This window comes from Pseudorca crassidens, chromosome 1, assembly GCF_039906515.1.
Source record: "Pseudorca crassidens isolate mPseCra1 chromosome 1, mPseCra1.hap1, whole genome shotgun sequence".
Classification (NCBI taxonomy): Eukaryota; Metazoa; Chordata; class Mammalia; order Artiodactyla; family Delphinidae; genus Pseudorca; species Pseudorca crassidens.
This window is the reverse complement of record NC_090296.1, coordinates 120,004,531-120,031,018: the sequence shown is the minus strand read 5'-3', so window position 1 is coordinate 120,031,018 and position 26,488 is coordinate 120,004,531. Positions and strand designations below refer to the sequence as shown.

At 38.8% G+C, this 26,488-nt stretch overlaps 1 protein-coding gene across 2 annotated transcripts in view; it reads right to left on the bottom strand.

Annotated features, from left to right (window-relative positions):
- Positions 1-1,498: 1,498 nt before the first annotated feature.
- The window catches only part of TMEM202 (transmembrane protein 202), a 56,339-nt gene continuing 31,349 nt past the window's right edge, over positions 1,499-26,488 (bottom strand). For both annotated transcript variants that reach the window (XR_010946790.1, XR_010946799.1), the window contains exon 3: positions 1,499-4,595. The gene's annotated coding sequence lies outside the window, so the exon portion shown is untranslated. The remainder of the gene's footprint in view (positions 4,596-26,488) is intronic.

Genomic DNA, 26,488 nt, shown 5'->3' with positions numbered 1-26,488 from the left:
CAAGTGCTTTTCAGATAAATAGAAATTAAAATAGCACTGGAATTTTTCTAAGGGCAGATAATAGTGCTGTAAGCTATGAAAAAACCTCTAGTAACGGCAGGGCACTAGGGTGACCAACTGCCCCAGTCGGCATAAAATGGGGATTTCCTGGGATGTGGAATTTTCAGTGCTAAAACTGGGAAATCTCAGACAAACTGGGATGTGGTCACCTCCCCAAAAATTCGTGTATGATTTAATTAAAACACCATATCCAAACCTAAATGGAAATTGCTTTTTGTCATTTTGCTTACAAAGTTTTTTTAATGCAGCATTTTTGGGGTTTGTTTTTTTTTTAATGCTTTAGTTGTTCCTGTGTTTTACCAGGTAGGAGGTAAGAAAATGAAATTTTAATTTTAATATAAATTTAATTTAAAATTTTAGCAAATGTGCAGAGAGATTCTAATAAGCTAATTGAATACTTTGCATTTCTTTAAAAACATCTGTGTACTTCATATTTTGTTACAAATAACAATTAAGTCTTATACCATTGTTGAGAGGTAGATCTTATACCAGTTCTATGTGGTAAATAATAATAAGGCTTAGAGAAGCTGAGGTTATATGTCTCATTAGAAGTCTGGTAGAAATAGTAATACAGTAACCAAAAATAGAACCTGAGAATCCTGACTGCAGCCCCCTGTCTAAAGTACACTTTCTACCTTATCTTTCTTCTAGAATACAGAATTATAGACTTTATTATTGAACTGGAGATTTTAAACAAGTAATTATCTACAATGTGTGGTAAGATAATGCTGGATCTAGAAGTACAGTACATACACGCCCTCATACAATTAGACAAATGTACAAAACCATAGTGTCTGTGTTCCCCATAATTGCAAGGCACATTTATTTGGCCTAATAGTGTGCTTATATTACAGAAAAAAAATAGCAAATGATCACCCACCCCCAAGAAGTGAGCATATGTTTGTCCTAATGACAATCATGAGGCATGCTGCACTTCCACGAGCAGGGATGGAACTCATGCCCCCTGCAGTGGAAGCGCAGAGTCTTAACCATTGGACCACCAGGGAAGTCCAAAAAAGTACTTTTATAACAAAGTTTGCAAGAGAAATGCTTCTCTGGTTTACCGTATCTCTATTGTGTTGCCCTGTGGATGTATTTGAATGAATGGATGAATGAACGGGCAAAAAGTGAGCAAATATATTATTGAGTGTCTACTATATGCTAGAGTAGGTGCATACACTTTTTAAATTTACTCCCTATGATCTCATGAAGTTGGGATTCTTTTTTTTTTTAACTGAAGTATAGTTGATTTACAATGTTATGCCAGTCTCTGCTGTGCAGGAAAGTGACTCAATTTTACACATATATACATTATTTTTTAAATATTCTTTTCCATCATGGTTTATCCCAAGAGATTGCATATAGTTCCTTGTACTATACAGTAGGACCTTGTTGTTTACCCATTCTAAATGTAATAGTCTGCATCTAGAAGTTGGGATTCTTTTTTTCTTTTTTTTGAATTTTATTTTATTTTTTTTATACAGCAGGTTCTTATTAGTTATCAATTTGATACATATTAGTGTATATATCTCAATCTCAATCACCCAATTCATCACACCACCACCCCAATCCCCTGCTGTTTTCCCCCTTGGTGTCCATATGTTTGTTCTCTACATCTGTGTCTCAGTTTCTGCCCTGCAAACCGGTTCATCTGTACCATTTTTCTAGGTTCCATATATATGCATTAATATATGATATTTGTTTTTCTCTTTCTGACTTACTTCACACTGTATGACAGTCTCTAAATCCATCCACGTGTCTAAAAATGACCCAATTTCATTCCTTTTTATTGCTGAGTAATATTCCACTGTATATATGTACCACATCTTCTTTATCCATTCATCTGTCGATGGACACTCAGGTTGCTCCCATGACCTGGCTATTGTAAATAGTGCTGCAATGAACATTGGGGTGCATGTGTGTTTTTGAATTCAGGTTTTCTCTGGGTATATGCTCAGTAGTGGGATTGCTGGGTCATATGGTAATTCTATTTTTAGTTTTTTAAGGAACCTCCATAGTGGCTGTATCAATTTACATTCCCACCAACAGTGCAAGATGGTTCCCTTTTCTCTACACCCTCTCCAGCATTTGTTGTTTGTAGATATTCTGATGCTGCCCATTCTAACTGGTGTGACGTGATAGATACCTCATTGTAGTTTTGATTTGCATTTCTCTAATAATTAGTGATGTTCAGCAGCTTTTCATGTGCTTCTTGGCCATCTGTATGTCTTCTTTGGAGAAATGTCTATTTAGGTCTTCTGCCCACTTTTGGATTGGGTCGTTTGGTTTTTTAATATTGAGCTGCATGAGCTGTTTATATATTTTGGAGATTAATCCTTTGTCCATTGATTTGTTTGCAAATATTTTCTCCCATTCTGAGGGTTGTCTTTTCGTCTTGTTTATAGTTTCCTTTGCTTTGCAAAAGCTTTTAAGTTTCATTAGGTCCCACTTGTTTATTTTTGTTTTTATTTCCATTACTCTAGGAGGTGGATCAAAAGAGATCTTGCTGTGATTTATGTCAAAGAGTGTTCTTCCTGTGTTTTCATTTAAGAGTTTTATAGTGTCTGGTCTTACATTTAGGTCTCTAATTCATTTTGAGTTTATTTTTGTGCATGGTGTTAGGGAGTGTTCTAATTTCATTCTTTTACATGTAGCTGTCCAGTTTTCCCAGCACCACTTATTGAAGAGACTGTCTTTTCTCCATCGTATATCCTTGCCTCCTTTGTCACAGAGTAGTCAACCATAGGTGCGTGGGTTTATCTCTGGGCTTCCTATTCTGTTCCATTGATCTATATTTCTGTTTTCGTGCCAGTACCATATTGTCTTGATTACTGTAGCTTTGTAGTATCGTCTGAAGTCAGGGAGTCTGAGTCCTCCAGCTCCGATTTTTCCCTCAAGACTGCTTTGGCTATTCGGGGTCTTTTGTGTCTCCATACAAATTTTAAGATTTTTTTTGTTCTAGCTCTGTAAAAAAAATGCCATTGGTAATTTGATAGGGATTGCATTGAATCTGTAGATTGCTTTGGGTAGAATAGTCATTTTCACAATATTGATTCTTCCAATCCAAGAACATGGTATATCTCTCCATTTGTTTGTGTCATCTTTGATTTCTTTCCTCAGTGTCTTATAGTTTTCTGAGTACAAGTCTTTTACCTCCTTAGGTAGGTTTATTCCTAGGTATTTTATTCTTTTTGTTGCAATGGGATTGTTTCCTTAATTCTGATCTTTCATTGTTAGTGTATAGGAATGCAAGAGATTTCTGTGCATTAATTTTGTATCCTACAACTTTACCAGATTCATTGATTAGCTCTAGTAGTTTTCTGGTGGCATCTTTAGGATTCTCTATGTATAGTATCATGTCATCTGCAAACAGTGACAGTTTTACTTCTTCTTTTCCAATTAGTATTCCCTTTATTTCTTTTTCTTCTCTGATTACCATGGCTAGGACTTCCAAAACTATGTTGAATAATAGTGGCAAGAGTGGACATCCTTGTCTTGTTCCTGATCTTAGAGGAAATGCTTTGAGTTTTTCACCATTGAGAATGATGTTCGCTGTGGGTTTGTCGTATATGGCCTTCATTATGTTGAGGTAGGTTCCCTCTATGCCCACTTTCTGAAGAGTTTTTATCATAAATAAGTGTTGAATTTTGTCAAAAGCTTTCTCTGCATCTATTGAGATGATCATATGGTTTTTATTCTTCAATTAGTTAATGTGGTGTATCACATTGATTGATTTGCATATACTGAAGAATCTTTGCATCCCTGGGATAAATCCCACTTGATCATGGTGTATGGTCCTTTTAATTTGTTGTTGGATTCTGTCTGCTAGTATTTTGTTGAGGATTTTTACATCTATATTCATCAGTGATATTGGTCTGTAATTTTCTTTTTTTGTGGTATCTTTGCCTGGTTTTGGTATCAGGGTGATGATGGCCTCATAGAATGAGTTTGGGAGTGTTCCTTCCTCTGCAATTTTTTGGAAGACTTTGAGAAGGATGGATGTTAGCTCTTCTCTAAATGTTTGATAGAATTCACCTGTGAGGCCATCTGGCCCTGGACTTTTGTTGGAAAATTTTTAATCACAGTTTCAATTTCATCACTTGTGATTCATCTGTTCATATTTTCTATTTCTTCCTGGTTCAGTCTTGGAAGGTTATAACCTTTCTAAGAATTTGTCTGTTTCTTCCAGGTTGTCCATTTTATTGGCATAGAGTTGCTTGTAGTAGTCTCTTAGGATGCTTTGATTTCTGCAGTGTCCATTGTTTAGAAGTTGGGATGCTTAATTTTATGGGTGAGGAAAAATACGAAAAGTAATTTGCCAAAATTCACCACAGGTGACAGAGCTTTGATTCAAGTCCAAGTTTTCAGAGTCCAAGCCCACTGTTTTTTCCATACAATTCTCAGTAATTGTAATAAGAGCTTATTCCTTTTCTAAAATGTGTTTTTGTATTTGTTATAATGGAATAATTGCTATCAAGCCTACTGTTGTCCAGATTGGCAGCATAAACATTGACTGTATGCAATGTTTGTTCCTCCTGGAAACAGGTAATAAAAATAGAATAGTGAATAAACAAGTGTGTTATCTTCAATCCAAGTAGTCCCGCTTTAATCTTGCAGATACAACCTTATTGTTTTTAATGAAAACTTAAAATACATGTCACATTTTTTTTTTTGTCAACCCATGAATAGTTACTTATTAGTGACTACCCAGTGCAAAGCACCTTTCTACACATTCTGGAGAGATTTAAATAAGAAGAACCCTGCCATCTAAGAAATCATTATTTAAGGGAAAGTGATTTAAATTTAAAGGAAAGGTTATAAAAATGGTAACTGTGACAAACCAAGAAGAATGACACAGATGGTACGTGCTAAGGAGTTTACAAGAGACACAAGTCACTAAACTGAGGTGTTCTAAGAAAGCATTATATGCTGGAGTTTCTCATACCTCCGTGCTTTTGCATTTGCTATTCCCTCTGCCTGACATCCTTCCCAATCATTCTTTACCCCCAGTTAATACATACACTTCAAGACTACTGTTTTCTAAGCCATTGCACACTCATCACTTGATGCCTAGAACATGAGTTGTCTATGTATCTCCCATTACCAACACACTTCCAAGCTTTTGATAATGTTGGAATGAATTAATATAAACCTAAAGCTATAAACCAATAGACACTGTCTTCTTACCTCAGTGTGTTGATTGAATCTTGCTGACATTATATCAACATTAGTGTTCTTACCTGTTAATTCTTCTAGGTCACCATGAAAACTTGAAGGTTGTGTGGAAGAGGAGGAGGGGACCTTATGTGCATGTTCCCCACCACACCCCTTATCTAGGGTTTCTCTAGTGCAAATGCCCAGCTCACCTCTCACATCCTCAGTGGTCCCCCAGCTTTGAATAGTTCATGGCCAGAGAGGATTGATGTTGGAATTCAACACATTGGACACAACTGATACAATGCAGCCTGTTTATGAATTAGTGAAAGACTGTAGCAAGGAACAAAATGGAAAAGCCTTAAGGGCCTGAAGATTGCAGTAACCAAGGGAACACAGAAACAGCAGCATCTGACAGGTCCACCTAGCCCCAAAGCATTCAGAAATGAAAAGGTTTTTCTTTTTTCTTTTTCTTCTGTTTTTGTTTCTCTCTTATTTTTTTCCATTTGTTTTGTTTGAGACAATACCATGATTTAAAAAGCATAGTCACCTCTTCCAGTTCCAGGAACCAGATGCCACTCTTTATAGTTATTTTGTAATGTGGCAAGAACCGGTTTTTCAATTCTGTCTTCTAACTATACCCTCATAGTTAGAAGTAATAATGTAATAGTAATAATGGAGGGCTTGTGATATATGACTTCTTGTACAGTCCATAATTCTTTATAAGCTGCTTCACATTTTGCTTTCATTAAAAGATAATTTAGCCTGTTGGATGCATGTTTTGACGTACTCAAATTCCAAAGCACTGAACAGAGATCCCATTTTAAAGAGTTTGAAAGGTCAATAAAAATAACTATAATCATTACATTGTCTCTAAATATTATTAAAATGGTATAGTTATAAGTTATTGATTAGTATATTTTTACATAAAGCAAAGCGAGGTACATGCAGACACATTTTCTGTGAATGATAACAAACTGCATATATGAGCTATGAGTCTTTTTTTTCTTCTAGGTGATTGGATGTGGGAGGTTGCAGGTAGAGAGGGTCAAACAGAGGGATGTTTTGAAAAAGTGAATATTACTAAGCTAACTGTGAGAGGCACTATTGTGTGGCAGTCAGCCCCATAGGCTCCAGAGCTAGAAGCCCCACTAAGTATACGACCTAAGGCAAGTTACTTAACCTCTTAAGAGAGTCTGTCTTCCCATCTTAAAAAAAAAAAAAAAGAAGAAGAAAAATAGCATTTTCCTCAGTGGATTGTAAGGATTACCTGACTTAATGGAACGGACTCGTTACATTAACATTATTGGACACAGGATATGTACAATGTTTTGTTTTAGACCTGAGAATATACACAGATAATTAGTCAATTTTAAAGCAGTTGCCCTTTGAAGAGTACAAACCATTATTCATTTGTCAAATTGTTGAAAAATGTTGCTGTGCTCTTCTTATATGCCTGTATTTTTTTTAATTTTTTAAAAAAATATATTTATTTTTGGCTGCGTTGGGTCTTCGTTGCTGCCCAGAGGCTTTCTCTAGTTGTGGTGAGCGGGGGCTACTCTTTGTGGTGGTGCACAGGCTTCTCGTTGCAGTGGCTTCTCTTGCTGGGGAGCATAGGTTCTAGGCACGCAGGTTCAGTAGTTGTGGCACACAGGCTCAGTAGTTGTGGTTCGCGGGCTCTAGAATACAGGCTCAGTAGTTGTGGCACACAGGCTTAGTTGTTCCGCGGCAGTGGGGTCTTCCTGGACCAGGGATTGAACCCGTGTCCCCTGCATTGGCAGGCAGATTCTTAACCACCGTGCCACCAGGGAAGTCCCATAAAGAGTACTTTTTTTTTTCACACACACACCCCCAAGAACCAGTTTTTGCCCCCTTGGAGGCAATATTGCCCATGTTGAGAACATATGCACTTAGCTAAGGCTATTGCTTTCAAAGTCTAAGATTGACAGTCAAATTCTAGTTTCAGAATTTTGAGAAATATCTACCAAAGAATAAATATAATATAAAAATTAAATTTCCTGTGTTAAAAATAAAACCCACAGAATTAGATTAAAAAATAAAATAATTGTGTATATTCTTGTGTGTGTACTGTGTGGCTCAGCTCAGGGTTGCCACGTTACATAACTCCAGGGGAGTGTATTCACAATACAGTCTGTGTGATGGGAAGGGAAGGAGAAAATGGAAAACAACTTGAAACTATAACCATAATGTGGTTGAAAGAGAAACTCAAGTTTATAAATTATTTCAACTTCATCCCACTCTAATCATCGTCAATGTTTCCTGACATTCCTATCCTGTACAGAATTAAGTTTGTTATTTGAAAAATGTAATTAATACTCTAAGAATGCTTAAATCACTTGTATTAATTTATATAAAGGCCAGAAATGTATACCAACCACAAAATTCATAGTGTATACACATTCATTTTAGTCCTCAATCTAGAACTAAGAACATGAATGCTATGCTAATTTTTACTTCACATAGACATTCTTTACAAATCAGTGTATCAAAGCTAAATTACCCATTCCAGGGTAAGACTGAATTCTCCTGGCCTATATGCCAACGAACTGAGGGAAGTCTCCAACCCACAGCCTGTAGGGAATTGAATCCTTAATTAAGAACTGAAAGCTTTGGTTCAAAAGCTGAGGAGGAGTTAAATCCTGCCAACAATCACCAGAGCAAAGCTTGGAGGTGAATCTTTCTGCAGTGAAGCATTCAGGTGAGACTGCAGCCCTGTTTCAAGGCCAACACCTTGTTTAATCCTTGTAAGAGATCCTGAGACCAAGGACCCAGCTAAGCCACACCCAGATTTTGACCCACAGATACTCTGAGATAATAAATGTTTGTTGTTGTTGTTTTAAATTGAACTTTCCTTCATTCCAACGAAAATATCTACCTTTCCATGATCAGCTGTTCAATAGGTGCCAGAATAATTGGTTAGCCTACCTACTATACACTACCTTAGAACTTAGCACTTTTTCATAGCATTCATCAAACTCGTATAATATCTTTCTTCTCTCTGAGTTTGTAAATTACATAGTTGGTCAGAGACTATTCTTGTCATGTTTATTACTACAAACTACATATATAACAAAGTTTTCAATACTTAGAAGGCATACAACAAATAAAGTAAAGATCTAACTTGTTTCCTCATTCATTCTTTCTAATCTTTCAAATTAGATCTTTACCCTATGTCATATATCAAAATTAAATCCAGATAAATATTTAAGTATAAGGAAAGAAAATATTATTAGTAGAAGAAATATTGGTGAATATTTAATCATCTGAGAGTAAGAAAAGCCTTAGAAGGGTAGTACCAACAACAATATCTATAAAGCAAAAGATTAATAGTTTTGACTACATAATTTGAAACTTCCTTCTGTAAAAGCAACATCATAAATAAAAAACAAAGACATACTGGGAAAAATATTTGACATACATAACAGAGAGTTATTTATCTTCTTAAAAATTTATTTATTTATTATTATATTTTTTTAGGCTGCACTGGGTCTTAGTTGCAGCACGTGGGATCTTTAGTTGCGGCATGTAGACTCTGAGTTGTGGCATGCATGCGGGATCTAGTTTCCCAACCAGGGATTGAACCCAGGCCCCCTGCATTGGGAGCATGGAGTCTTACCCACTGGACCAGAGGTCCACAACCTTTTTGGCACCAGGGACTGGTTTTGTGGAAGACAATTTTTCCACGAATGGGGGCGGGGGGTGAGGGGGACTGTTCAGGCGGTAATGCAAGCTATGGGGAGCGATGGGGAGCGATGGGGAGCAGTAGATGAAGCTTTGCTCACTCTCCCGCTGCTCACCTCCTGCTGTGCAGCCTGGTTCCCAACAGGCCACAGACCAGTAGGTCCACGGCCCCGGGGTTGGGGACCCCTGCACTGCACCAACAGGGAAGTCCCAGTGTTACTTATCTTTAATGTATACAAATCTCACATGAATTAATAAGAAACATTCATATATACACATACTAGTGTGTTTGAGGGACGGACTAAGACATAAGCTGAAATACAAATGTCCAATAAATGACCCCAAAAGGTTAACTTTATTAGTAATTGAAATGGAAATTAATACAAATATTTCATTTTCACCTGTCAGAATGGTAGAGATTTTATAAAATGCTAATACTGATTTGATAGGAGAGAAAGAGGGATAGAATGACACTTTGTAGGAGTACAGCTTTTCTAGAGGGCAATTTATAAGTATGAAAAATCTTAAAATGAGCATATAATTCTTCTAGCAACTTAACCTAAGGAAATTTGTACCCGAATCTGGCTGCAAAATGTTCAAGGAATGATTGGTTAAACAAATTATAATATAATATAATACAAAAATTGAAAACTATGCTACCATTTAAAACTATATGATAGGGACTTCCCTGGTGGCACAGTGGTTAAGAATCCGCCTGCCAATGCAGGGCACACGGGTTCGAGCCCTGGTCCGGGAAGATCCCACATGCCACGGAGCAACTAAGCCCGTGCGCCACAACTACTGAGCCTGCGCTCTAGAGCCCACGAGCCACAACTACTGAAGCCCACATGCCTACAGCCCATACTCCACAACAAGAGAAGCTACCGCAACTAAGCCCGTGCACCAAAACGACACTCGCTGCAACTAGAGAAAAGCCCACACGCAGCAACGAAGACCCAACGCAGCCAAATAAATAAATAAATTTATTTTTTAAAAAAACAAAAACAAAACTATATGATAGAAAACTATGAATTGATCTGGAAAGATGGTCATACTGTGCGGTTAAACAGGGAAGAAAAGGCAGCTGCAAAGCAGTGTTAAAGGATGGTCCTAGGTTGTGTATGTGCATTTGTATGAGCGAGTTAAGGGAATTTCTAAAACTTTATTAAGTTTCATTTATTAATCATAAGATCCACCCATTTTAAATGTACAATCAAATGTTTTTAAATACATTTACAGAGTTGTGCAACCATCTCATTTCAGTTAAAGAGATTTTTCTTTTCTTATTTACCTATATTTTCTTATACTTCTACAATAGGTATGCTTAACTGGTAATTTTTTAAATTTAATTTCCCCTTTACTACTGACTTCTCCAAAACAAGAAGATGCAAAATGCCAAAATAACTATAATGGTAGTTAAAAGGTTTTCCAAAGAACGAAAAAAGTAGCAAGCAAATACACTTCAATTCTTATAGGATTGAAGACTCACAGAGATTGAAGGACCTGCTCTCAGTTTGTGTAAGGATGCCTGTTTGCAAAAGGGCTTTACTCTTTTATCCCTGCCTGCTCTCTCTCTCTCTCTCTCCCCCACCCCACCCCGACCTTGGTGATCCTCTTAACATATTTCAGCTTAAAGGAATAAGAAGTTTTAGTTTTGGCTTCGTTAAAATTCCTAACTCAACCTAAAAGTAAATGGAGTTAGGGTGATAAGTATAAGGAAAAACGAATTCAAGAAATAAATAGGAACATGGAATCAGAAAAAAATGCTAATGGAATAGATTGCTCTTTCAGAGATCACCATGTAATAAACAATTGTTACAGCTGTGGAAACTATATGGTATCTCCCAAATAAACACTGATTTCCTGGGCAAAACTGCAATCATTTTCCATGTTTAAATATCTTATGCCATCACTGAGAAATCAGATCTAAAAATGTCAGATAAATAGGGATGAGATGTGAAATTTTCTAAAGTTTTATTCATTTTGCTTTACAGAAATAGAACATATACCTGTATTTCATTGTTATTATGTAAGCCAGTGCTGGAATAAATATGAAAATATGGGAGAGGAGGGTGAAATTCCAAAGCCCATCATGTCAGAAAAAAAATCTTAAAATATGTTTTTCACACCATAGGACCACAGAATACTATGAAATGAGATACTAGTTATCTCTACTTCAATCTCTTTACTTTATGAATAAGAAAATTAGAAAGATTGTGATTTGCCCATGGTAATACTACTAACTAGTTAGTGGCAAAAAAAAGAAAAACTTAAGACTCTCACCTCTTTCTTCTTAATCTACTGCTTTTTACCTTTAATCTTTGCTCTTATGGGAGGCAATATAGTAGAAGCTCTGGAGTCAAAGTGTTTGTTTCAAATTCTGGGTTGCCACCTAACTAGCTCTGCTTTTTTTTTTTTTTTTAATATTTATTTATTTAGGCTGCGCCAGGTCTCAGTTGCGGCAGGTGGGATCTCTAGTTGCGGCACGGGGGCTTCTTTGCTGAGGTATGCGTGCGAGATCTAGCTCCCCGACCAGGGATCGATCCCGGGCCCCCTGCATTGGGAGCACTGAGTCTTACCTACTGGACCACCGGGGAAGTCCCATAGCTATGTGATTTTACGTAAGTCAATTAATCTTTCTGGGTCTCATCTGTAAAATGGAGGCACTGGTAGGATTTACTTCTTGAAGTGTGGAAAGATCGAGATATTACATGTAAACTGTTTATTACATTGCCTGACACATAGTAAGTATTTAATAAACATTAGCTATTTATTATTCAGTGTAAATAGAGTTTTAAAATGAAAACATCCTAGTCAGGAGTGTGACTGAAGAATTGTAGAAGGAGGGGTCAAAGAAGCTGAATTTATCTGTGGAGGCTGGGAAGAGAGAAGAGGGCATGGGCTGGAGAGGGAAACAAACTAGGTATGAGTGAGTTAGAGCAAGATAACCAGAAGGAAATGGGATCATAGGAGAATTTTAAATAAATGATGGACCCAAATCTCTGTAGAGATCTGGGCTACGGTGGAATTGTGAGCCTTACAGACTTAGGAGGACTAGGCTTCAAAGACCATGTTCCCTGAGCCAAGGCAAGAGAGCCACCTTTACATACTTATCTGCCCAGGGCAACTGAGGAAAAGAGCTGAAATCAGAAGTGTGCATAGAAATAGCAAGGGATTAAGAAGATGTATCAGGCTTCTTTGGGGAAAACTAGGCAAAAGAGAGACTGACAGGCGCTGGGAAGGAATGGAGCCAGGACATCGGGCAGTAAGTGTATGGAACTGTGAAACACTCTAAGAAAAATCTTCCTATAACAATTAGTTGTTTTTTGGTTTTTTTTTTTCGGTACGCGGGCCCTTCACTCCTGTGGCCTCTCCCGCTGCGGAGCACAGGCTCCGGACGCGCAGGCCCAGCGGCCATGGCTCACGGGCCCAGCCGCTCCGCGGCACGTGGGATCTTCCCGGACCGGGGCACGAACCCGCGTCCCCTGCATCGGCAGGCGGAGTCTCAACCACTGCGCCACCAGGGAAGCCCACAATTAGTTATTTTTAAAACCTCAATTTATACTCTTAAAAAACTGGCCTAGCAGTGGTTGAGAGTCCGCCTGCCTGCAGGGGACGCGGGTTTGTGCCCCGGTCTGGGAAGATCCCGTGCCGCGGAGCGGCTGGGCCCGTGGGCCATGGCCACTGAGCTTGAGCGTCCGGAGCCTGTGCTCCGCAACCGGAGAGGCCACGACAGTGAGAGACCCGCGTACCGCAAAAAAAAAAAAAAAAAATCTGGCCTAAGTATTGTGTGATCTGTAACATTCTACCAAACAGTTAAAGGCCAGAAGGTTTGGTCCTGGAGTCAGAGCCAAAACAATTTCAGGTGGTAGTTGCAGGCATCTTTGTTTACCGTTGGTAAACAGAGAGGCTTTTCTCCAAGTATTTATGGCATTTTGTCACCACTTTTTCCAGAGAGATTTGTTCAACGTTACCATAACAATAATAGCACTCCTAAGAGTTCTATGGACCTCATCTAGATAGAACCTTTCTTCTACGATGGGGTCATGCATAATCTTCATATGCATAATTTCTCTTAAACAGCAGAGCGTATTGGGAATTAGAATATTTACAATATGCTCTTGGTTCCTCAGAATGTCCAGACAAGTAGCATTGACTGGGTGTAGAGCTGATAGGGACTTTAGAAGTCCCTTATTCTTCAGAAAGAGAAACAGAGGTTCAACAGAGTAAACTGACTTGCCCGTTACCAAAACGACCAATAGCAGAGCTGGCACTAGAACTGCAATTGCCTAATTTCTAGTGCAATGGCCTTTCCACTGTGATAGATTATTAACTTGTAAATTTAAGCCAGTCTTTAAAAAAAAATCTGACCCAGGGGTTCTTAAATACTTGCCCGGGAACTCGTGATAGATTGGCTATAAAAAATTATAAGTAGGGCTTCCCCGGTGGCGCAGTGGTTGGGAGTCCGCCTGCCGATGCAGGGGACGCGGGTTCGTGCCCAGGTCCGGGAAGATCCCACATGCCGCGGAGCGGCTGGGCGCGTGAGCCATGGCTGCTGAGCCTGCGCGTCCGGAGCCTGTGCTCTGCGGCGGGAAGGGCCACAGCAGTGAGAGGTCCGCGTACCGACCAAAAAAAAAAAAAAAAATATATATATATATATATATATATATGTATGTAGTGCTTCTTAGAGATGCATATCTTGGGCTCCATTTCCAGAGATTCTGATTCAGTATGGTCAGGTTATGGGATTTGTATTGGTTAAAAACTACACAGTTAATTCTCTTGATCATCCATGCCTAACAAGTATTCTCTGGTCCAGCCTTTGATCAGATGCACCAATCCCATCAATAACATTCATACAGCTTCTGCTTGAATACCTCCAGTATAAAGTCTATTGTATAAACAAGTCCTTGATAGCATGATACCTAAGCAGAGGAGAATGAAGACGGGTTTTAACTTCTGTTTTAAACTTCAGAAAACTCAACTCAGGTTTATGCAGAGAAACGGGAATTCTCCATATATGAACAATCAATTGGGCATAGATATCAGTTCACATAATTTGGGGCTATATTAATATAAATAGGGAAAGAGGCAGAAGATCTGCTGAGCTCAACAGTAGAACCCAGGATCCTGGGCTTAATGATACTTTTCCCTAAATTAACTCCGTGTCCAGAATCAGTTGAGCTCTTACCTCTTGACACTTATAATTAAGGTTTTACTATCAAATAAATGAGTGTATACATTATTTATTTTACACAGGCTAGCTGTGTAAAGAACAAGTAAAAACTTTATTATAAAAGCTATGATACTATTACAATTAATATAAAAATATAATTATATTATATAAACATAATTTATAATTTCAGAATTCCCCCCTTCTCCTTCCTAAGTAACCTTGATTTTTATTCAACTATCCCCTTCTCCCCCATGAATTCTATATGTATCTTTGGAGCTGATCTAATCCCTAGTCCTACGAGCTTTATTTTGACTAGGGCAAATTTAGTAATCCCACCCCCACGTCTGTGTTAGCTATTTGCTCCAGAGCCAGGCTTAAGGCAGTGAGCACACAGTATTCTCATGGTGACTCTTATTGGTCTGGGGGTGAACCAAAACTGATCCCCACAAACTGAAGGGAAAGACTTAGGTTCCATAGTAAGTGAGTAGGTCCTTTCTCTCTCCACGTGTGAGTAAAGATTCGTATCACCACTACCGCTGCTGGCAGCCATCATGTGACCAAGAGGGAAGCCACTGGAGGGAAGCGATTTGAGTCACCCAACAGACCGAGGAGGGCAGAGCTGAAAGGGTAGCATAGACATCGGGCCGGCAGGTGGTTGCACCCTACCTGGAGACATTCTAACCAGTGGATTTTCTGTTTTGTGAGATCATAGAATTCCATATTGTTTGAGCCTAAGTGAGTTAGGCCTTATTACATGCGACTGAAAATACCCTAACTATCCATGCATAAAAAACCTTGTGGGGTTCAGCCTAACAAATACTTTGTTTTAAAATGTGACCAACTCCCAAGTGGGGAAAGTGGCAGGGTGGGGGTGGGGGTGGTGTGATGAATTGGGAGATTGGGATGGACATATATACACTAATATGTATAAAATGGATAACTAATAAGAACCTGCTGTATAAAAAAATAAATAAAATTCACAAAATAAATAATAAATAAATAAATAAAATGTGACCAGCTCTAAACCCTCAAACTAAAGCAAAATTATATTTGATAATCTAACCAATTAGTATATGATCTGGAGTCTCTGGGTCCCTGGCTTTATCACCAAGCCTTCACTCACATGGCTGTTGTCCTAACTACACAATCTGTTGTGCGGGTTGGCACTCTTGTTGTGCGGGTGGGCAAGTCTGAGAAAGGCTCTCTAACCCCATTCAGGAGCTAGGGCATGGTGTTTACATTAATACGCAAGAGTAAGTAATGGATCTGCATAGAAGATTTATTTATTTATTTATTAAGCACATTCTATGCAAAGACTGAAAGGTGAGGCCATTGAGATACAAGCGAAACTTGAGAACTGTAATGACAAGCAGGAGGGAAAAATGTTTTGAGAAGGAAAAAATAAACAGCCGTGCAAGTGTTGCTGAAAGCTCTCTTGGAATGTAAAATGCATTTGAGTAGGCAAGATATTCACACACTATAAAACAAAGTTTCAAATGGCAAATGTGTGAAGTCGAAGTCTGTGGGTCCTAGCGCCTTGCTTCTCAAATGGTGGTCCATGAACCAGTAACAAAAGTATCACCTAGCAGCTGTTAGAATTGCAGAACCTCAGATCACCCAGAATCTACTGAATCGGAGTTTTATATTTTAATAAACTGATGAAGCCTGGAATTTTAGGAATTTAACCTAGTGGTATGCAGTATGAATTGGAGAGAACAGAGTCTGAGATAAGGGGATAGGCTTGATTTTTTTTTACCACTTCTATTTTTCAACCGAAGATTTTACTGTATATATAATTTGTTTTACATATACAATTTATTCTTCATCTTTAAAATGTATATATATAATTTATTATATATGTATAATTCTTTTTTTACCTTAAAAACTCATTTATATATTTATATCTAATTGCTTTATAGATGTGTGTATATAAATGTTATATATATACTCATATAATTCTACATATATAATAATTTACCATACAATTTTTCTCCACCTTAAAAAAATTTTTATCCTGGACAATATTCCCTCAATTCATAAACAGCTTCCTCATTCTCTTTAACAGCTCAATGGTATTCTACTGACTGAATAAACAGTTATTTATTCAGTCTCTCTGATAGATATTTGTTTACTGATTTATTTTTACCAATAAAAATATAGTGAATGACTGACTGCATATGAAATCACTGTCCTTATGTGTGAGTATATCTGCAGAATTAAATTCCTAGAAATTGAATTGCTGGGTCAAAAAAAAAAAGAAGTATATTTTAAACATTTTGATTCTTACTGCAAAATTGCCCTCCACAGAGGTAGTACCAGTTTACATGTGCTATCAAAATTTTTAGCATTTGCCTGACGGATGAAAAATGGTAGTGCAGTGTTAATGAGGTTGAACATCTTTTAACATGTTCAGGAGCTATTTGGGTTTCATTTTCAGTGACCCATTTGTAATTATGTGGATTGTCTTTTTACTTTCTTTTCTTCAAATAATTTTTTAAAAATATTTATTTATTTATTTAGGCTGTGCCGGGTCTTAGTTGCGGCATGCGGGATCTTTAGTGGCAGCACGCGGTCTTCTTAGTTGCGGCATGCATGTGGGATCTAGTTCCCCGACCAGGGATCAAACCCGGGCCCCCTGCAGTGGGAGCACGGAGTCTTACCCACTGGACCACCAGGGAAGTCCCTCTTTTTACTTTCTTGATGGTACTGTTTGCAACATAAAAGTTGTTAATTTAGATGTAGTCCAATTTTTTTTTTCTTATGTCACTGTGCTTTTGGTGTCATATCTAAAAAACCATTGCCTAACTCAAAGTCTCAAAGATCTATTCTTATGTGTTCTGAGCGTTTTACTTCTTATATTTAGGTCTATGATACACTTTGAGGGTTTTTTTCATGATATAATATATATGGATTTATTTCTGGATTCTGGGTCCTATTCTATTGATCTATATGTCTTTTCTTCTGCCAGTACCGTCTTGATTACTGTAACTCCTTAGCAAGATTTGAAATTAGAAACAGTGAGTCCTCCTATCTTATTTGTCTCTTTCAAGTTGATTTTGGCTGTTCTAGGTACCTTATATTTCCATATGAATTTTAGAATCAACTTTACATTTCTGCAGAAAAAGCAAGCCAGTCTTTTGATAGGGATTACAAGTCTGTAGATCAATTTGGCAAAGACTGCCATCTAAACAATATTAAGTCTTTCGATCCACAAACATGGGATGTCCTTGCATTTATTTAGATGTTCTTTAATTTCTTTAATGATGTTTTGTAGTTTTCAGCATACAAGTATTGCACTTCCTTTGTTAAATTTATATCTAAATATTTATTTTCTTTTTGATGCTATTGTAAATAGAAATTTTTTTAAATTTCACTTTCATAATGTTCATTGCTAGTGTATAGAAATACACTTGATTTTTGTATATTGATCTTGCATTCTGTAACCTTGATGAACTCACTTATTAGTCTGATGAATTATACATATGAATGCATACATATAATCACCAGCAAGATAACAATATAGTACATTTCCAGTGGCCCCATTATTACTGTACCTTTGCACAATGTAACCAGCCATCTTACTTCTATCACCACTGACTCATCTGATTGTTTTTCAACTTCATATAATGTAATCATACCTAAGTAATCTTTTGTGTCTGTCTTCTATTGCTCAACATAGTGTCTGTGAGATTTATCCATTTTGTTGCATGTATCAGTGGTCCTTACTTTTTAATTGCTTTATAATGTTCCATCTGTATGAATATACTACAATATATTTATCCACTCTTCTCTTGGACACTTGGGTTGGACACTTGGGTTGTGTCTGGTTTTTGGCTATTATGAGCAGAACTGCTATAAACATTCTTGTACATGAATTTTAGTGAAAAGACACAGGCATTTCTGTTGAGAATAAATCGTAGGAATAGGATTACTCAGTCAGAGGACAGCACATACAGAAAAAATTACAAATCAATCTCCTTCATTATAGTTCAAGTTCTTTGTCAGGTATCTTCTTCTAGTCATGACTTGGCTTTTCACCTTCCTAATGGTATCTTTTGATGAACAGACATTCTTAATTTTATTTTTTTTTTAATAAAGTTATTTTATTTATTTTATTTTTGGCTGTGTTGGGTCTTCGTTGCTGTGCGTGCGCTTTCTCTAGTTGTGATGAGCAGGGGCTACTCTTCATTGCAATGCACCTGCTTCTCATTGCAGCTTCTCTTGTTGCAGAGCATGGGCTCTAGGCACACAGGCTTCAGTAGCTGTGACACGTGGGCTCAGTAGTTGTGGCTCGCAGGTTCTAGAGCACAGGCTCAGTAGTTGCAGCTCATGGGCTTAGTTGCTCCACGGCATGTGGGATCTTCCTGGACGAGGGCTTGAACCCATGTCCCCTGCATTGACAGGCAGATTCTATTTTTTTTTCCTACATCTTTATTGGAGTATAATTGCTTTACAATGGTGTGTTAGTTTCTGCTTTATAACAAAGTGAATCAGTTATACATATATATATACATATGTTCCCATATCTCTTCCCTCTTGCGTCTCCCTCCCTCCTACCCTCCCTATCCCACCCCTCTAGGTGGTCACAAAGCACTGAGCTGATCTCTCTGTGCTATGCAGCTGCTTCCCACTAGCTATCTATTTTACGTTTGGTAGTGTATATACATCCATGCCACTCTCTCGCTTTGTCACAGCTTACCCTTCCCCCTCCCCATATCCTCAAGTCCATTCTCTAGTAGGTCTGTGTCTTTATTCCTCTCTTACCCCTAGGTTCTTCATGACTTTTTTTTTCTTAAATTCCATATATATATATGTGTTAGCATACGGTATTTGTCTTTCTCTTTCTGACTTACTTCATTCGGTATGACAGACTCTAGGTCCATCCACCTCATTACAAATAGCTCAATTTCGTTTCTTTTTATGGCTGAGTAATATTCCATTGTATATATGTGCCACATCTTCTTTATCCATTCATCCAATGATGGACATTTAGGTTGTTTCCATCTCCAGGCTATTGTAAATAGAGCTGCAATGAACATTTTGGTACATGATTCTTTTTGAATTATGGTTTTCTCAGGGTATATACCTAGTAGTGGGATTGCTGGGTCATATGGTAGTTCTATTTGTAGTTTTTTAAGGAACCTCCATACTGTTCTCCATAGTGGCTGAACCAATTCACATTCCCACCAGCAGTGCAAGAGTGTTCCCTTTTGTCCACACCCTCTCCAGCATTTATTGTTTCTAGATTTTTTGATGATGGCCATTCTGACTGGTGTGAGATGATATCTCATTGTAGTTTTGATTTACATTTCTCTAATGATTACTGATGTTGAGCATTCTTTCATGTGTTTGTTGGCAGTCTGTATACCTTCTTTGGAGAAATGTCTATTTAGGTCTTCTGGACAGGCAGATTCTTAATCACTGCACCACCAGGGAAGCCCCGTTCTTAATTTTAATGAAATACAATGTATAATTTTTTCTTTTGTGATTAGTGTTATTTTTATGTACATGTGTGCTCTGTTTAAGAAATCTTTGCTTATCCTGATCTCATGGAGTTATTCTCTTATAATTTCTTCTAGAAGCTTTACTGCATTTACTTCTATTCAGTTTTACCACATGTTTAGTTAGGTTCATGTATCCTCTACCACAGGCAATATACAGAACAGCTTAATCCACACAAGGATCCCATTTGTTGTCACTTAACAACCACAATCCCATTTCATCTTGCTCCTTCCCTCCATCCCTAATCCTTGGCAACCATTCATTTTTCCTCCATCTCTAAAATTTGGCACTTCAAAGATGGTATATAAACGGAATCACTGAGTAAATTTTCTTTAGGTTTTTTTTTCCATACTTCCCTTGAGACCCATCCAAATTGTTGTATCAATAGTTTATTCCTTTTCATTGCTGAGTAATATTCCATGGTATTTATATAGCACATCTTAACCATTCACCCACTGAAAGACGTTTAGATTGTTTCCAGGTTGGGGTTATTATGAATAAAGCTGCTAACATCATACTCAATGGTCAAAAGCTGAAAGCATTTCCTCTAAGATCAGGAACAAGACAAGGATGCCCATTCTCACCACTTTTATTCAACATAGGAAGTCCTAGTCCTAGCAATAAGATAAGAAAAAGGAAATTTAAAAAAAAAAGAAAAGGAATCCAAATTGGAAAGGAAGAAGTAAAACTGTCATTGTTTGCAGATGACATGAAACTACCAAAAAACTATTAGAACTCATAAATGAATTCAGTAAAGTTTCAGGATACAAAACTAATATACGGAAATTTTGTTGAGTTTCTAAACACCAACAACAATCAGAAAGAGAAATTAAGAAAACAATCCCATTTACAATTGCATCAAAAAGAATAAAATTCCTAGGAGTAAATCTAACCAAGGAAGTAAAAGACCTGTACTTGGAAATCTCTAAGACATTGATGAATGAAAACTATAAAACAAATGGAAAGACATTCCTTTTTGGAGCAATATCCATTTATGACAAGAAGCTAGAGTCCAAGGAGAAAACTGGCTGACGAAGTTTTGTTTTTATTTTGCTTTTTACTTTTTAAGAACAAGTTTATTTAAAGCTGCTGTGTTGCTAAAGTATTATTCCTTTTCCCAAAACCTTTAGAACAGTCAGGTTCCCACAAATGACTTGTTGAGTGATTTTTTTTCTCCCAGATAAAGTCTATGTCATCATTTTTGTCTTTTTCAGGAATGAGTTCATTCATGTTTTAGCAACTCTGAGCACCTTTCCTTCAAGCCCCTGGACTGAACTGGGTGTGCAGTGCCTCTTGTGTGCTATTAGAGCTCCAGAAACTTGTATTTTACCCTTTACTCTTATTGCCTTTTCCCCCCACTGCATAGTGAACTACCTGTTAATGTTTAATAAATCTTTGTTAAAATTTTTGCTGGTTGGATGATGCATGGGAAGATGGTTATGAATAAGAGAAAATGGAGGTTACAGGTTTCCAAACCAGTCAAATATCTAATGCTGCCATGATTTTAAGCAAAATTATAAGGAGATAAAGTTTGTGTTTATCAATCTTCCACATTTGTTTCCTTTTTTAAAATTATTTATTTATTTGGCTGAGTCAGGTCTTAGTTGTGGCATACAGGATCTTTACTGTGGCATGTGGGCTTCTCTCTAGTGTGGTTCATGGGTTCCAGAGCGCGCGGGCTCAGTAGTTGTGGCACGCAGGCTTAGTTGCCCTGTGGCATGTGGGATCTCAGTTCCCCAACCAGGAATCGAACCTGCATCCCCTGCATTGGAAGGTGGATTCTTAACCACTGGACCACCAGGGAAGTCCCCCACATTTGTTTCTACTATTTCAGTGTCCCTGCTCTCCAGGAGAAAATGGAGATTACAGGTTTCATCTTGCCTGCAAGCTCTCAAAATTCTCCCTCCCATCTAGACCTTCCCTTGGCAGGTTTCCTTTTTTTTCCCTTGTCCCTCAACTATCAAATCATCTACTTAGTAGTATTTGGCTATATAATCATCTAATCAATTTAAGTAACTTAAATTAAGGTACGACTAAAATATTAACTATCCCCATACAGAATCTGTACTTTAATACGGACATCTGTTAATTCATATTTACTGGGAGTAATATCTTTTAATGTGCCCTGCATTGTCTATCCTTTATTCCCAATTCTGGTCCCTTTTCTAATGTTCCAGAAAGTAAAATATGTGGAATGGGGATGATATTATTTGTTGAGGCCACTTTTAAAGATGATAAAATTAAGGGCCATAGAATTTAGCTAGTAAGAGGTACAGGCAGGCAGAAATAGTAAAATATCGAACATTTAAGGAGTTAAGAGTGGGTTTTCATGGTGAACTACCAATATTGCCAACCAAAAAACTAGCTTCTGGTTTTAAAGGCCACAACCCCTTGTGCAAAATCGTTTAAACCCTCACTGAAATTCCCTGAGTCTAGACGGCACACACTTGCAGAGAGTCTGTTCCTTTTGCCTTTACCTTTTTCCTTCCTTTCTAGTTCCTGCAAATAGTCGAAAACCATGGGAATCACCTACATGTTTTAAATGAGCTATCTGAATAAAAAATAAATGACTTGCCAAAAGTAGCCTTGGAGGTAGAGAACTGAATTTAATTACTCTGACTAGACTAAGTTACCTACTAAGGTAACCTGGGATTGTATGGGCCAACAGGAATAATTTCTCTATTTTTCACCATATATGGCCAAAACAGTCAGCACTAGAAATTTCAGAGCCTTGCTGGTCAATGAAGGAGCTTAGGCCCAAGAAAGTTAAATGTTTGCCAAAAGTCAGCCTAGCTCATTAGGGGAGTAAGGCCACAAAATGAGAGTCTGAATTTCCAAACCCAGTGCTCTTTCCATTCTGCTGAAATGTTCCATTGTGTGGTCATGGGAATCTGGAAAGGCTTAGTGGATTGGGCACCCCACCTTTTGCAGCCTTTCCCAGTCACAGCACACAACACTACATGGAAACTTTTTTTTTTTTTTTTTTTTTTTTTTTGCGGTATGCGGGCCTCTCACTGCTGTGGCCTCTCCCACCGTGGAGCACAGGCTCCGGACGCGCAGGCCCAGCGGCCATGGCCCACGGGCCCAGCCGCTCTGCGGCATGTGGGATCTTCCCGGACCGGGGCACGAACACGTGTCCCCTGCATCGGCAGGCGGACTCTCAACCACTGCACCACCAGGGAAGCCCTGGAAACTTCTTTTAATTAGTTTTTCATCACTTTATTTGTGATTCGTAGGTTATTGGTGTCTTTGACCTAAACCATACAAATGACTCTCTTTCATCCGTAAATATCAACCTATTCAGCGAATGAGGCATAATTTAGGGGAGGGTTCAACAGTCATTATACTGTCATCTCAGAATTACCTCTGATACTCCTACTCCTCTTCATACAGATTCAACAAATGTCTTCAGCCCTGAAGGGAAATCTCTCTCATAGGCTTTTTTTTTTTCCTGCCCTCTACCTTGTATCTAAGACTAATCTTTTTGTCTTGTTATCGTCATTTATCTCAGCTGAATCTGTCTTTAACACCCCTGTCTTCACTCATTTTCCTTTCATTAATGTCAGGTCTATCGCTTGACATATTCACAATACCTACTGTTTTCTCTGCTTCAGGCCTTGGCTCTGCTGTGTCTACTGGTTCTACCTCAGTAGCTGACCTTGCCTGAGTTATTAACTCATCCCGTATTACTGACTCACTTCCTATCTCTGGCCCTGTCTCTCTCTCTCTGGCTCTGTCTCAGTCCCCGCCTCTGTCTGGGTCCTTGACTGTGCCGCTGAACTTAACTGTTTTTCTGTTACGTGTTTCTCACCCATGGAGAAACACCTACATTTGCCTCAGATAGACTCAATTCTACTGTGGCTATATTTCCTATCCTTGTCCTTGTTATAGGGATCACAAGGAGATTTTGATCTGGAAGAGAAACCTGAGAACTTAAGTGACTGAGTCCAGAGAGGAACCCTAGAGAAAAAGAAAAAGTCAGGGTCAGCACTGTGGATGAGTAATAGATAAAATCTTAAGTCATCAAACACCCCTGAAGAGTAACACTGGCTTAATTATAATGTAATTTGATTAATAATACATTTCTGAATATCCTGTTCATTATCTTTAGGAGCTTGGAATTCAAAACACTGGTCCCATCTTTTCTGTAGTCTAGTGTTTTCTTGGGGGTATGCAAGCCAATTTATTGAAGCACAGGAAGAAAATAATAATTTCTTTTTATATTTTTAGCAAATAATGTTTTAAATTCTATTTTTGAGTATATTTTACAATGTAATGACTATATTAGTAATGTAATACATGTACATATTTTATAAATAAATTTTATAAAGTGTCTTACTAATAGAGTGTGTGATGCAATGGTTTAGAGACCACTGTTGTAGTTAATAAAAATAAGTATGTGGTTTAGAAAGATTATCGGAGAAGTATTACACAGGCAAAACTCCAATGTTATTGCTTTATTCTGGAGATCCATAAAGGTGGAAAGCTTATTTGATGTGATAAAAGGAGAGGAGAATTAAGGAACTGTCTTCTGGAAGAACAGAAGAACTATGAATAGCTCAGTTATACCTTTGCCTTCTTCTTCTATTTCCTGAAACTTTCTCCTGTTTGTTCAGGGTCAGGTATCATTATAGAAAAAATGTTTTAGATAAATTGGAAGCACTTGCTTTAGAATGCTCATTGACATGACAATGACACTTGAAGGACACTTCCAAATTATGAGATTCTAATATACTAAACAAACAACCAAAAGAAAGGGAAAAAGAGATAGAGAGAAGGGCCAATCATCTAGAATTGCTTTTTCTGTGCCTTCACTACCTAACAGGAGCTTTAACTCACCAACTATCATGTAGAAGACACTGCCCCACCAACTGATGCAGTAGACTAGTAGGAAACGGGGCTCTGAGACTTTCCTACTGTACAGTTTCACTTGCATCAGGAATAAGATGAGGCAGAAGCATAGGCAGGTGCCTGGGATCAGAATGAAAGCAATTACTACCCACGATAGCCCTCATTCTGCCTCCACCCTCTTCCCAGTCTTTGCACTTCCTGTCACCCTCAGCTATCTCATGCCATGGAGACCTATTACATGGCAGTGGTGGTGGGAAGACCATTTGGCAGAGGCCTTCTGCTTTGACTGGAATGAAGTTGTCAAGGTGGAACCTATGGATACGATGGACAGAACAGGTAGCTAGTAGCTACGTGGTAATTTTCTGGGTGCCAGAAGGGCCTCCAACCTATAATATCTCCCCATTAGTCCCTCAGATAACAACTCTTAGAGATGTTTCCATTGGATTAAGCATAATCTCTTCAAGGTCCCCTCTTTAAGAGGCAATAGCCCTGTCAGGAGTGAAAGTTTATTGAACGCTTTCCTCCCTTTGGGAAGAGACAAGGGTCCTGTGACAGCAGTATTCATGTGAGGCCGGGAATGACTTGATAAAAGAAGGGGAAATGGCACCAGCAGGGGAAGAAATACAAGGACTCCAGGGACAAACATTTCCAACCTCATTATGTTGTACCTGAGATGAAACAGAAGATGGATATACCCAGATCTATGTAGGTTTTGTCTCCTGGCCCTTTGGTGAGAGAGATGCTGAGCCATGTAATAATAATGAGAATGCTGAAGGCGACATGAGGAAGAAGGACCCGGAGTATTGGAAGTAGTCTGCCAGAGAAGCTTGGCTGCAGCAGAGGTGACCTGCCCTGAAAGAAGGCTGGACAGGGTCTTGGGAAGGGATGAAGGACAAAAGAAGATGGAATCAGGGCTTGTATTACATGCAATGCAGTCAGAGCAAGGAGCCACCAAGTGGGTGGCTTCACAGGCACCAGTAAGGACCCTCTTCCCATCTCCTCATTGACATGGGGAATTCCTTTAACAAGGAAAGAAATAATTTACTCCACAACGAGGGAAAAGTTGAAATTGTAACCATGACCTTTAGATGTATGTTATGAAGTAACTTTCACATAATGGTGTAAAATGACTAATATTTCTTTTTCTGAGGGAAGTCGTGAGTGCGAAGGTCACTAGGCATTGGCTTCCAATCACAAAGGGGCTTTGGCTTTCAAGTCACTGGGGGAGCCTAGATGAGACAAACTTGGGCACACGTACCCTGTTTGGAGGAGCTGTCCTTACACGCTTGTGAATCAGTGGGGGAAGGAAGGGGCAGGGTTGTGGGAAGGAGAAAGGAGAGCGCGGAGCCGTGGAGGATCTGAGTGGGTCCACCAAAGGAGGGGGCTGGGATCTGGAAAGCACTCACAGGGTGCCTTCGGTGTGTGGTTCCAGCAGAGATCGTGGTGGCACACGGTTCAGAGCCCCGCCAAGAGCCTCTGCCTGTCCTTCAGCACCGTGAACCGCACCCAGTGTAAAGGGGACAAGCAGAGCAGCAGGACACAGCTGAAGCCCGAGAAGCAAGCACAGAGAAGGCGAATGTAGCTGCGGCTTTTCTGCAGGAGCCGGCGCTGGTAGGGTGGCGTGGAAGACAAGCGGTGCATGCGGGGGAGAATTGGCTGTGGTGGGGAAAGGAGGGGGACATCATGAAAGGACTCTCACCCCACGCGTCTCCACCTCCATTCACAGAAAAGTCAAGCCCTGAATCCTGTGCTCGGGGGAATTCCTCCTCCCTCCACACTTCAGGGTCTTTTTCTTCTCTGACTCCAGAGCCTCCCACGAAATAAAACATATTCCATTTCACCTGTCCCCAGTTAAAAAAAATGGAGTGATCTATGCCTCTGCCACCTCGACACTTTCCCCATGACACACAGACGCTGCTGTCTCCAAAAGGACCCCTACTACTACCTGGCCTACAAAAGGCTTCCTCACCCTGTAGGTTGGGTAGCTCATTCTGCTGATATTGTAAACGTTCAGGAAGGTCCTTTCATTTCCTTCTCTTCTCT